General features: G+C 45.0%; 1 pseudogene across 1 annotated transcript; it reads left to right on the top strand.

Annotated features, from left to right (window-relative positions):
- Window positions 1-1,521: 1,521 nt before the first annotated feature.
- LOC311586044 (large ribosomal subunit protein eL6-like) lies at window positions 1,522-3,409 on the top strand (annotated as a pseudogene). The gene has a single exon. The product of its transcript is annotated as a large ribosomal subunit protein eL6-like (transcript).
- The last annotated feature ends 8,773 nt before the right edge of the window (window positions 3,410-12,182 follow it).

Below are 12,182 nucleotides of genomic sequence, written 5' to 3' on the forward strand. Positions count from 1 at the left end.
AGAGAGAGAGAGAGAAATGGTGGTGGTGGTGGTGGGGAATCAGGCTCCTAATATCACCTTCGCGGGCATGTCCCCAGTGACCTATTTTCTTCCATTAAGTTCCACCTCCTAAAGGTTCCACTGCTTTTAGTGGAACAAATTAGTGTCTCTCTAAACAACAGCACAACAGATTAGTCTTTGGTGGAGCGTTAAGAACCAAGCCAAAAGCTAGGCAGTGGTAGGACACGCCTTTAATCCCAGCACTTGGGAGGCAGAGGCAGAGGCAGGAGAATTTCTGTGAGTTCAAGGCCAGCCTGGTCTACAAAGAGAGTCCAGGACAGCCAAGGCTACACAGAGAAACCCTGTCTTAAAAAACCAAACCAAACCAAACCAAACCAAAAACAAAAAAAGAACCAAGCCAAAGGTAGAACATTTGCTTTTTTTTCTTTTGTATTTTTATTGTTTTATTTATATTTATTTATTTTACTTTTTGAGATTATAATTATATTAATTCCCTCTTCCCCTTTCCTCCCTCCAACCCCTCCTATTTCAAATTCATGGCCTCTTTTTGTTTTTATAAATGTGTGTATGTTCCGAAATAATTAAATACAGCCATCTTAGTTTGTACAATGCTACTTGTATGTATATTTTCAGAGATGACCACTTGGTATTGGTAGTCAGTTGGTGTGCTCTTCCCTGAGGAAGACTATTTCTCCCACTCACAGCATTCCTTAGTTGTGTGTGTGCACATCACACACACACACACACACACACACACACACACACACACGTAGGGGCTGCAGAGGTTCTTATCTGGAATGTGCAAATCAAAACGACTCTGAGATTCCATGTTACATCTATCAGAATGCCTAAGATCAAAAACTCAAGTGACAGCACATGCTGGCAAGGATGTGAAGAAAGGGGAACACTCCTTCATTGCTGGTGGGAGTGCAAACTTGTACAACCACTTGGGAAATAAATCTGGCACCTTCTCAGAAAACTGGGAATAAGGCTTCCTCAAGACCCAGCTATTCCTCTCCTTGGAATATACCCAAAAGATGCTCCACCGCACAACAAGGACATATGCTCAACCATTTCATAGCAGCCTTATTTGTAATAGCCAGAATCTGGAAACAGCCTAAATCCCCACCATATCTGGCTTCATCCTACTGGTTTAAAGCATTTTATTAAAAAATTTGTGTGTGAGGTATGTGCACAAGAGTGCAGGTGCCCATGTAGGCCAGAACCCGGCACTGGATCCCCTGGAATTGAAGTTACAGACTCTGGTAGTTGCTTGCTGTGGGTACTTGAAACTGAATTCTGGTATTTTACAAGCATAGTATGTGTTCTTAACTGCTGAGCCATTTTTTTTTCAGCTCTCAACAGACCAGCTTGAATCTCAACCCTGGCACTGGAGATCTCTCTGTTCAGTAGACAAATAGTTCTCCAGGGGCTCAATTTCCTCATCTGTCAAATGAAGATGCCACTAACAACATCCAAGTCACTAAGCTGTCCTGAGGACCAAAAAGGTAACCGGCCCTGTGTGGAGCTCAAGAAAGCTGACCGCCACTGTCACCCTCTTTCCCAATTTAACCCCCCTGCAAACCTTGGTGCTCCAGACACCACAGGAGATGAGGCTCCCTACGTGTGCGAAGCTTTTCCAATGGCTGAGGCAGAGGAAATGTGATCTTGATTTTGTTTGTAGCTTCTACTACGCTGCATAGCAACGGAGCAGCAACCAAGTACAGCTGGTCCACCTCCCGAGGCTGGCAGCTTGCTTTTTAAAAACATATCATAGAGACTTAAAATCCATCCCTGGAACTTCTACTTTTGCCACACCGAGACAGTTATAGTAAAGATGGTATCTGATGCGTGTTTTTCTCAGAGTGGCTCTCATCACAAAAATACTGACAACAAATTTCTGTTCTCTGTGCTCTTTGAAAAGTGGTTAGAAACCAGTCACCATGCTGCCCTCTAGTGAATCGTCGTGATTTGCTTGCATTTGGGAGAGTGGTCTCCTCAGTCTCTTCTGGATCATTAATTAGCACAGCCAGTTGGAAAGAAGCTAGCTTGGCCCAAAAGGATGGTTTGGGCCATTTTTGTTGGTGCTAACAGTAACTCTTGGAGGGGTGTCTTCATCCTGACCTGCTGGAGACTAATGAGGAAGCTTGTGAAAGACGAGTGCTCGGTTTGTTATTTGTTACTCATCGTCCCAGGCTCATTGGAAGATACGGCTTTGCTACGTACCAGGATTCTTTAAAAAATGACCTCATTTTCTGCTGTTTGAACTATGAGGGTTGAGTTTCACTAATGTTCTGTTCTTCCAGATCTAGCTCTTCCAGTTGATGGGTCCATGGGCTCCATCACTCTAGTTGGCGGCAGGTCCACAAGCTTGCCCATTATTCCCCGGTAGTGTGGGAGTGAAAAGGGCAGCCTCGGGGCTGGAGAGATGGCTCAGCGGTAAAGAGTACTGTCTGCTCTTCCAAAGGTCCTGAGTTCAATTCCCAGCAACCACAGGGTGGCTCACAACCATCAATAATGAGATCCGGTGCCTTCTTGTGGTGGGCAGACACACATGTGGGCAGAATGCTGTATAAATAATAAATAAAATCTTTTTTTAAAAAGTTAAAAAAAAAAAAGAGCAGCATCTTTAAGAATTACTGTTTATAGAATGGAAGTGGGGACCTTAGTCCTCTTGCATTGTAAACCCTGTCCTGGTTGGAGGAATTGGCAGGTACTCTTGATCTGTGATGTATTCCAGAAGGGCCTTCTACAAAAGGAAATACCCAACCGTAAAGTCCAAGGTTAAAAAGAAGAGGAAAAGGAGAAGGTCCTTGCTACTGTCACAAAAGTAGTCTGTGGTGACAAGAATGGTGGCACTTGGGTGGTGAAGCTTCGAAAAATGCCTAGGTTTTATCCTACTTGAGGATGCGCCTCGGAAGCTGCTGAGCCATGGCAAAAAGCCCTTCAGTCAGCACGTGAGAGAGCTGCGCATCACTCCTGGGACCACCCTGATCACCCTCACTGGGCACAGGGGAAGAGAGTGGTTTTCCTGAAGCAACTGGGAAGCGGCTTCCTGCTTGTGACTGCATGGACCTCTAGCCCTCAACAGAATTCCTCTGCGCAGAACACACCAGAACTTTGTCTTACCACATCTACAAAAGTTGATATCAGCGAGGTTAAAATCCCCCAAACACCTGTGACGCTTACTTCAAAAAGAAGCAGCTGCGCAAGCCGAGGCACCAGGAGGGCGAGAAGAAGGAGAAATAGGAGATTACAGAGCAGTGCAAGGCTGATTAGAAAACTGTGGAAATTTTGCCAAAGATCAAAGCTGTTCCTCGGTTGCAGGGCTACCTTCGATCTCAGTTCTCCCTAATGGGATGTATATCCTCACAAACTGATATTCTAAGTTGCTGCAATTAGAGAACTTCGTACCTTTAAAAAGAAAAAAATAAAAAGAATTACTGTTAACATTAACAAAAATGTCCCCAAACATCCCTTTGGGTTAGTCCAGCCTCGTCAAGCTGGATGTGCTAATGATCCAGAACACACTCAGGATACACCCTCACCCCAATGTGCCACTGAGGCAGATTATTTTAAGCCATAAACTGTGGAGCAGCTGTGGTACAGGCAACTTGTACTTCTCTCTTCTCTGCTGCATAACAGGAAGATGTCACCTGATCAGCCATGCAGAACCCTTCCCACTGGTGCAGGGAAGTCATCCTGAGATGTGTCCGCATAAGCACAGCTAAATGACAGAGCTCTTGTCTTCTACGCTTTTCCCCAGGATGTCACCCAGCACATTATGGTCTGTACCCTCTTTCCTACGGTCTAGTCACTTCCTAACAATGCCTCCTGTCAAGAAGATATATAACTCCCTTCCGGCTTGGGCCCGAGTCTAATTGATATCTGCTATTTCTTTCTTGTGTGTGTGTGTGTGTGTGTGTGTGTGTGTGTGTGAGAAGAGAGAGAGAGAGAGAGAGAGAGAGAGAGAGAGAGAGAGAGGGGGGGGGGGGAGGAGGGAGGAGAGTGAATCAGGGTCTTGAATCACTTTTTTTTTTCCTTAAAGACATCTCACTATGCAGCTGAGACTGGGTGGGAACTTGCTATGTCCAGGCAGGCCCTGGAGTTGGAATTGCCCTGCCTTAGCCTTCTGAGTGCGGAGAATCATACCTGGTTCTGGCTCTGTGTATGTGTGTGTGTGTGTGTGTGTGTGTGTGTGTGTGTGTGTGTGCGCTAACATTAATATCAACAAATTGTGTGTTTTCTCCCTTTATTAATTTAATTTTCAGGTTCCCCAGTCACTGAGGGAAGGAGATAAACTTTATTCTCTATGATCGCACGTGGATAGCTGACCATGAGAAGGGCCGGTGGTGGAGCAGTGGCCTCCACTCTCCAGGGAAGCATCTCTCAGTGGGCTCTGCTTTTGGCTGTTTGTACTTCATCAGCCTGGGCAGCTGAGCCCCATAAATGGCAAGAGACAAACCAGCCACACAAGCAGCCCAGTGCACCCTACCCTGATTCATCCTGACTTTCAGGCAGCGTTATATGCCTCTGAGATGTTAATCCCCAAGGCTGAAATCCAAGCTGGCTTCCCGTCCGAGCAGCCAGGGCCAGTGGTGATGATGAGCAGCCGGGCCCTGCGTTTCTTCTGGAACACAAGGGATCCATTCACCAGGCATGCAGCCACAGGAACAAAACACCATTCTTGAATCCCATCAGCAAAGGAAATGGGTCCAGGGGCAAAGACAACCTTAAACTCATGTTCTGTTCCTTGCTGAAAAGCAAAACCCAAGGGAAGGAAGGCCACCGGAAGGAGAGAGCAAGCACACGCCCTGGACCTTGACTGCAGGTGTGCAGTGGGTTCTGGGACCCACTTTCTTGAGCAGCCTGGGGCTGGGATGCAGATCTTGGGCCTGCTTTCAGAGACATGTTACCAGTGTTCAACAGCAGGCCCTGTGGTGCTGTCAGGAGACACACAGCCCTGCCAAGTCCCACAAGAAGATGCATATTTGTATTTTCCATGGTCTAGACCACAGTCGTCGCCTGGCCCATGTGAGTGCCAGGAGACAAGGATTTACTAAGAGCGTGTCTTCATCACCCTGAGCTGTACTTTAAAAAAGAACATTGACCAACAGTCCTGATTTATGTAGTCAGTATGTCTGTAAAGTTTAAGGTGACTGGCAGTAGTCAGTATGTAACCTTTGCTATGCAATTCTGATTTTAAAATACCTACCACAGCTCTGGAGACCACACTGTGGTGCAGCCTTTGGAAGAGAGCCTGGTCCACACCAGGATTTGTTACCATCTTGATCAGTTGGAAGCCCGGTCTTTGGGTCTAGTCGGTGTGCCAGAGAATTTCTTCATTAAGAACGAAGATAACTCCATCTCTAGAATACTCTTCTACGTGTGGAATTTGTTAGAACTGTTCGACACAAGCCTTATGTGAACAAAAAAAAAAGTTCTTCAAGTGTGTGTGGGGGAACTCTCCGCATCATAAAATACAGCCCAGAGCTGGGTGTGGTAACCCATGCACTTGAGAAGTACAGGCAGGTGGATCTTGTGAGTTCAAGGTCACCCTGATGTACTCTGATATAGAGGTGTATATCCTACATACATCAGGCCAGTCAGGGGAGTTTACAACCATCTGTAACTCCACAGATTCTGACTTCCATGGGCACCAGGCATGCACATTGTGCACATGTATACATGCAGGCAAAACACTTACACAATAAGATAATAATATAAATTATTTATAAAATTTCTTTGTTGGCCCAGCAGCAGTGGCAGCACATGCCTTTAATCGCAGCCTGTGGGAAGCAGAGGTAGGCAGATTTCTGAGTTCAAGAACAGCCTGGTCTATAGATAAGAGTTCCAGGACAGGTAGGGCCACATAGAGAAAACCTGTCTCAAAAAACCAAAGCCAAAACCAAATCAAATTTTTTGTTTTAGTTGTGGCGATAAGATATAAAGGAAATGTTTATAATAAGTGGACAAATAGGAAATTCATTATAGAAATAGAAACTTAAAATAATAATTGAATGTTCTTAAAATATATTTTGAAATCAAATCATTCATGGACTTAGAATGGAAGCAACAACAGTGAACTTAAAGACATAGCAATAGGAATTATTCATTCTGAAGAACATAGAGAAAATCATTTGTTAAAAAAAATGGGCTGGAGTCACAGCTCAGTCAGTAAAGTATCTGCGGTGCATGCATGAGGCCCGTTTGTATTTCCAGCATCTATTGAAGAACTGGGCGTGGCTGCACATGGGCCATCATTGTCGTACTGCGAGACAGTGACTGGCTACCTAGTCCAGCTCAGTCAGTGAGCTCCAGGTTCAGGAAGAGATCCTGTCTCAAAAAATACGGTGAGGTTCTCAACAGCACCACCTGGAACCAACAGGAGGCAGAGGGAACTTGGGCTTTCAGCTCAGCACAGCTGTGGCAGCAATTCACTCTGTAAATATTTATATATTCTTTTAAAATTTCCTATCATTTATTTTCCAATCTTGCCTGTATGTGTCATGATGATTTTGCTCTTGTTTGTGTATTGCTCAGTCAGGTGGGTGGACCGTTGCTTACTTTTCTCTACACAGCTTACCGTAAAACGTTTTTTCACTATACTGAACCCTATCACACACATTCCCCCTCTCATTTCATTTTTAAAAACTTTGTTTTATGTGCATGGGTGTTTGGCCTGCACGTGTGTCTGTGCACCATTTGTATGCAGGGCCTGTGGAAACCAAAAGACGGTATGAGATCCCCTAGGACTGGAGTTGCAGACGGTTGTGAGCCACCCTGTGGGTGCTGGGAATTGAACCTGGGTCTTCTGGAAGAACAGCTAGTGCTTTTAACTGCCGAGCCATTTTTCTCGGTCTGCTACCCCCTATTACTTTGTGTTTTCTTTCTCTCATCCATATATCCTCCTCTTTTTACTTCTTAATTAGAAATTTCCATACGTTAATAACATCTAAAAATCTGTGCACCATAACAGTACCCCAACTTTCCCCTCCCAGCTACGTTATCACTTCAGTCATTTGCTTTTCAAAGTTGACCTGATTTTTTATGATTCTTTCCCCACCCCTAATCTTAGCCATTAAAATCTGAGCACAAACCATATTATCCCTGTTTGTTTTTCCTCTCACAGTTATTGGAAGGGCTGATGTCTTAACTCGCTAGTACAACATTTGCGAAGTATGGCTGCTCTTGCAGCTAATGTCCTCCCCAGGTAGAGAGCTTATCAGCCACCCTGAGCTTCCACACCGAGGAGCTATCTTCTGAACCGCATTCCACACCTCTACAGTATTCAAGTGCTATTTGCACACTGCAAATACTCTGAAAGACAACAGCTGGTGAGAAAGTGAACCAGAGAAATAACACTAGAATTTTCTTATTCCTTATAAGTTTTGGGATGCAGCCCAAGAGCGGGTAATCACTGTCCCTGAGTGCTGCTGGCCCACTCTCCAACATAGCTTTTCTGTACACTAAGATAGGCAGAATTGTCATCATGGTGCATAGCACTTTATGGCTGGCTCTGAAGTCAAGAACTTGCTGAGCTGTTTTGCTGTTAGTTTAAGATGCATCACATACCTTGCAGCTTGGATGGAAGTCACTTTGCCCTAACCACTAGATAAACCCCCTCCCTCTAGCTCTCATCCATCTTGCAGCCACCGTTTACCATCCCTCCGGCAGGAAGTCGCTAGCAAGCTTCACTGTGCCAGATCCCAGAACCGTCTGCTGCTGTTTCGGTCTAATGGCACCTCGAAGTCTTTTACACAAGATTTCCCAGAAACAAAGCTTAAATAAAAATGATAAATAACCATGAGGACTCTTCAACCCAAGGGTGGGTCACCTCTCTCCAAAGGGTTAGTGGTCAGGTCCAATACTGCTCTGTTGAGCAAACTTGAAAAGAAGGAGCCCCCTTCACTTTCCACACTTCTGACTCAAGATACGGAATGTATAAAGAACTAACAGTTGAGAAATACTTAGCTGAGTATTTGGAAAGCAAGTGTTTCACGTCCTCACAGATTCCAGTGGACACTTGCGATTGCCTCAGCTGTCTGAGCATTCAGTTACAAAGACAACCATTCCAATTTCTTATTTCACTTTTGACTGAGAGGATTACTTAGGAATTAAAGTGGAAAGAAAGAACAATAAGAATTACCCCTGCCCCCCAACTGTGTGTGTGAACGAGTGTGTGTGTGTGTGTGTGTGTGTGTGTGTGTGCGCGCGCGCGCGCGCACGCGCGTGCATGAGTGATAGAGTACACGTGGGTCCATGTGGAGGCCTGAGGCTGATATTTGTCTCTTCCTTCATGGAGGTGGAGTCTCAGCCGAACTCAGAAGTTGCTGAGTGGGCTAGTCTAGCTTGCCCTGAGATCCCTCGTCTTCATCTTTGGAGGGCTGGAATTACAGGCTTGGTGTCCATGCCAACCATGTATTTATGTGGGTTCTGGGGAATCTGAACTCAGGTCCTTAGGCTTGCATGGTAAGTGCTTTATCCATGGAGCCATCTCCTCAGCCCAGGAATGTTTCTTGATCTTCTGAAAGCCACAAGATGAAGGGTTAGGCAATGAAAGAGCAGCAGACTTCAGAGGAGCAGACCCACTCACTCAATGGGCCCGGATCACTTAAATGTTGCTCAACAGCCATCCCAGTATTTCCCACTAAACTGATGTAATCAACTGTTTTGAAGTCTTCCTTGAACATCAGGAGATGGGAGGTCTACTCCTGGCTCAGTACCGACTTGCTTGTGAGACTGTGAGCCCAGTACTACATCAGCCCTCATTTTCAGTTCTGAACAGAATTCAATATGGCTGCTCCTAGTCTGAGAGGTCTTTCTTCTAACAGGAAGACAATCTCCCCTTATCAGCTGTATCAGTTCCTAACCAGACCGTGGGGGCTCTGGGAGCCCAGCATTCTGAATTTTGGAGGTTTCCTCCCAGAATGGCTCAAACTTGAGCCCCAGACGCACCTCAGGGTAGGGAGTGGGGCCCACCCAAGCTTTGATGCAGAAGGCCTGGCAGGGCCCAGGAACGTGGATCCCCAACAAGTTGGGGGGATGCCAAGTTGCTGGTAGTGTGGTGAGCTTGGGCACTCACAGACGCTGGTGCTGCTCAGCTTACTCAGGCTACACTCACCTGCACTAGAGCTGGCAGGACATTTGGATGTCAAATCAAGTATTCTTCTGCTTCCCCCAAGCCCATTGTTGGTTATTATCGTTATTTTAGCAAAGGAGCCGTTCAGTTTTACATTATTATTATTATGGATGTCTCTCTCTTGGCCTCCCTCCCATCCCCCACTCTGTGTGTATGTATGTCTCTCTGTGTGTCTCTGTGTGTGTGTGTGTGTGTGTGTGTGTGTGTGTGTGTGTGTGTGTGTGTGTGTGTACAACTTTTGGCAGTCATATCTTTCCTTCTACCATGTGGGTTCTGGAGAAACACTTACTTCCTGAGCCATCTTGCTCACTTCAGTTTTGCTTTTTTAAAAAATTGAAACCCACGGGCTGGAGAGAAGGCTCAGGGGTTAAGAGCACCATCTGCTTTTCCAGAGGTCCTGAGTTCAATTCCCAGCAACCACATGGTGGCTCATAACCATCTATAAGGAGATCCGCTGCCTTCTTCTGGTGGGCACACATGCAGGGAAATGTTGTACACATAATAAATAAATCTTTAAAAACATTGAAATCCAGCTGGGCTTGGTGATACATGCCTCTAATCCCAGCACTCAGGAGGCAGAGACAGAGGCAGCTAGATATTTGTGAGTTCAAGTCCAGCCTGGTCTACAAAGTGAGTCCAGGACAGCCAGGGCTGTAACACACAGGAAACCTGTCTCAAAAAACCAAAACCAAAACCAGTGAAATAAAATAAAATTGAACTCCGCATCTGGAGAGATGACTCACGGGTTAAGAGCAAGCTCTGCCCTTGCAGAGGACTTGAGTTCCACTCCCAGCACCCACTTTGGAGGTCTCACAGCAGCCTGTAATTACAGCTCCAGGTTGTCTGACACCCTCTTCTGGTCTCTACAGACACTGTATGCAGGTGTACAGATCCACACAGACAGACACATGTATACACATTAGTTAAAAATAAAAGTTTTAAAAATTGAAATATTGTCAAGTGCCTTAACATACAAAAGGAAAGAAAGTGATCTGAGTTATTTATTACATAAATTCAAATATATGACATGTACGGACAGGAAAAGAGAGCTTTACAGCAAGTAGGAGTTTACACAACAATTTCAGACAATAGTAAATTTTGGTTTGTATCAGTGTCTTATATACTCACATACTTTACACATTAATTTATAAATAACCACTGTTTCATAACAAATACTGTTATCTCTAATGTGTCTATTTCACCAGCTACATAGGGCATATACTCATATGTTATAGAAATGTGTTCTTAAACTATTTTGTCATTATGTGTACATCAAAGAGTGTACTTACACAGCTGGGATGGATAACCTACCACAGGGCTGGGCTGTGTGTTCTGCCCATACATGGCATACTACGGCTCCTAGAGCCATGCTGGACAGAAAAACATGCAACTAAATAAAACATGAGAGAAATGGTGCAGCCAGCAGAGCGACAGGCATGAGGCAGGAAGGTGAGCAGCACCTGGCATACAGTTCTGCACTGAGCTTTTGTTTTCATCCCCACCCCCTTCCTTGAGAGACAGGGTTTCTCTCTGAAGGCCTGGCTGTCCTGGACTCTCTTTGTAGACCACGCTGCCCTGGAACTCACAGAGATCCACCTGCCTCTGCCTTGTGAGTGCTGGGATTATATGCCCGGCTGAGCTTTTGTTTTCAATAAGTAGGGATGTACTCTAAAACAGTGACTAAATGATAGCACAGTAAACATACCTGGAAAATAGTCTTTTTTGTTATCCAGTTCCACAGTTGTTGCCCAGAGGTTTCCTATCACACACCTGAGTTGGTCTCACTGTTTCCTTTATCTCATGACTTTCAGGAATGTTTACCTTTGCTTTATATATATTTTTTCAAAATGTGCAATGTTAGTACCAGCACACCTCCCAAAATATTCTCATACAAGATACGTTTCAGCTAGGTATATAATTTCAGGTTTCAAATATCTCTTTTCTCTAAAAAAAAATTAAGGGCATCACTCTAAACATTGTTCTAAATTAACAACGTGAGCTGGACAGGAAAAGTTTGTTACTATTTCAAAATTCCTTTCTGGGTCTTTGAATTAAGACATTCTACCAGAATTATGAGCATAGATACATAAAAGGTGAGTGTTAATTTCAAACAGTTCTTTCAGAACTGAGTCCTCAGCTTAAGGGCCTTTCTCTGGCATGCTGAGATGACAGGCATGAGCCACTACATTCAACTTCTAGATGTCTTTATATTGTTTGTAATCGACATTACATTTTGTTTGTTTGTTTGTTTTTCGAGACAGGGTATCTTTGTGTAGCCTTGGCTATCCTGGACTCACTTTCTAGACCAGGTTGGCCTCGAACTCACAGCCATCCGTCAGCCTCTGCCTCCTGAGTGCTGGGATTAAAGGCGTGCGCCACCACTCCCGGCTCGACATTACATTTTATGCCTTTGTTTCATCTTATTCACCTTTATAGTTGCTTTGTACCACACACATCTAATTTCCATTTCCAGTAGTAGCACAAAGTTTTTAAAAGTAAACGTGCTGCCTTTTACTTTAAAAGTAAACGTGCTCATTAAAATGAATGTCTGAAGGCTACATGGCTGTGTTTGAACTCAGGACCTCTACACGGAATGGCTGAGGTCTGAGAGCGTTGTTAACTTTATCCCAATCCACAACAGCTTCAAGATATTGGCTGAGGAAAAGCTCATTGTTTGGTGAATTTTACTCCTTAGGGGAAGATACTTGCCTGAAAACCCACTCTTGCCTAGCCCTCTCTGGTCCCACCTGTGCACGGTATGGGTCGCCAGGCTTACAGGTCCTGCCCTTCTCAAAGCTCCTTTTCACTGCGCAGTGTGTGGCTATTTGCGCCTGAGGATTTCACCGAGACCAACCCCGCGATACACCTGCAGACTCAGAGCCTCTGGAACCAGGAATCCCAAGTGAACCGGTTTCCTGTTCAGTGTTTGACATTTCCCCAGCAGGATCAGACCTCGGAGCATCCACCATCACAGCCTTAAATTGTCCGCGCGGGTCTCTCTTTGGCAGTGCACAATTTCACGCTTGCGCAGTCTTCTAAC

Source organism: Acomys minous (genome assembly GCF_964271855.1).
Source record: "Acomys minous genome assembly, chromosome: 16".
NCBI lineage: Eukaryota > Metazoa > Chordata > Mammalia > Rodentia > Muridae > Acomys > Acomys minous.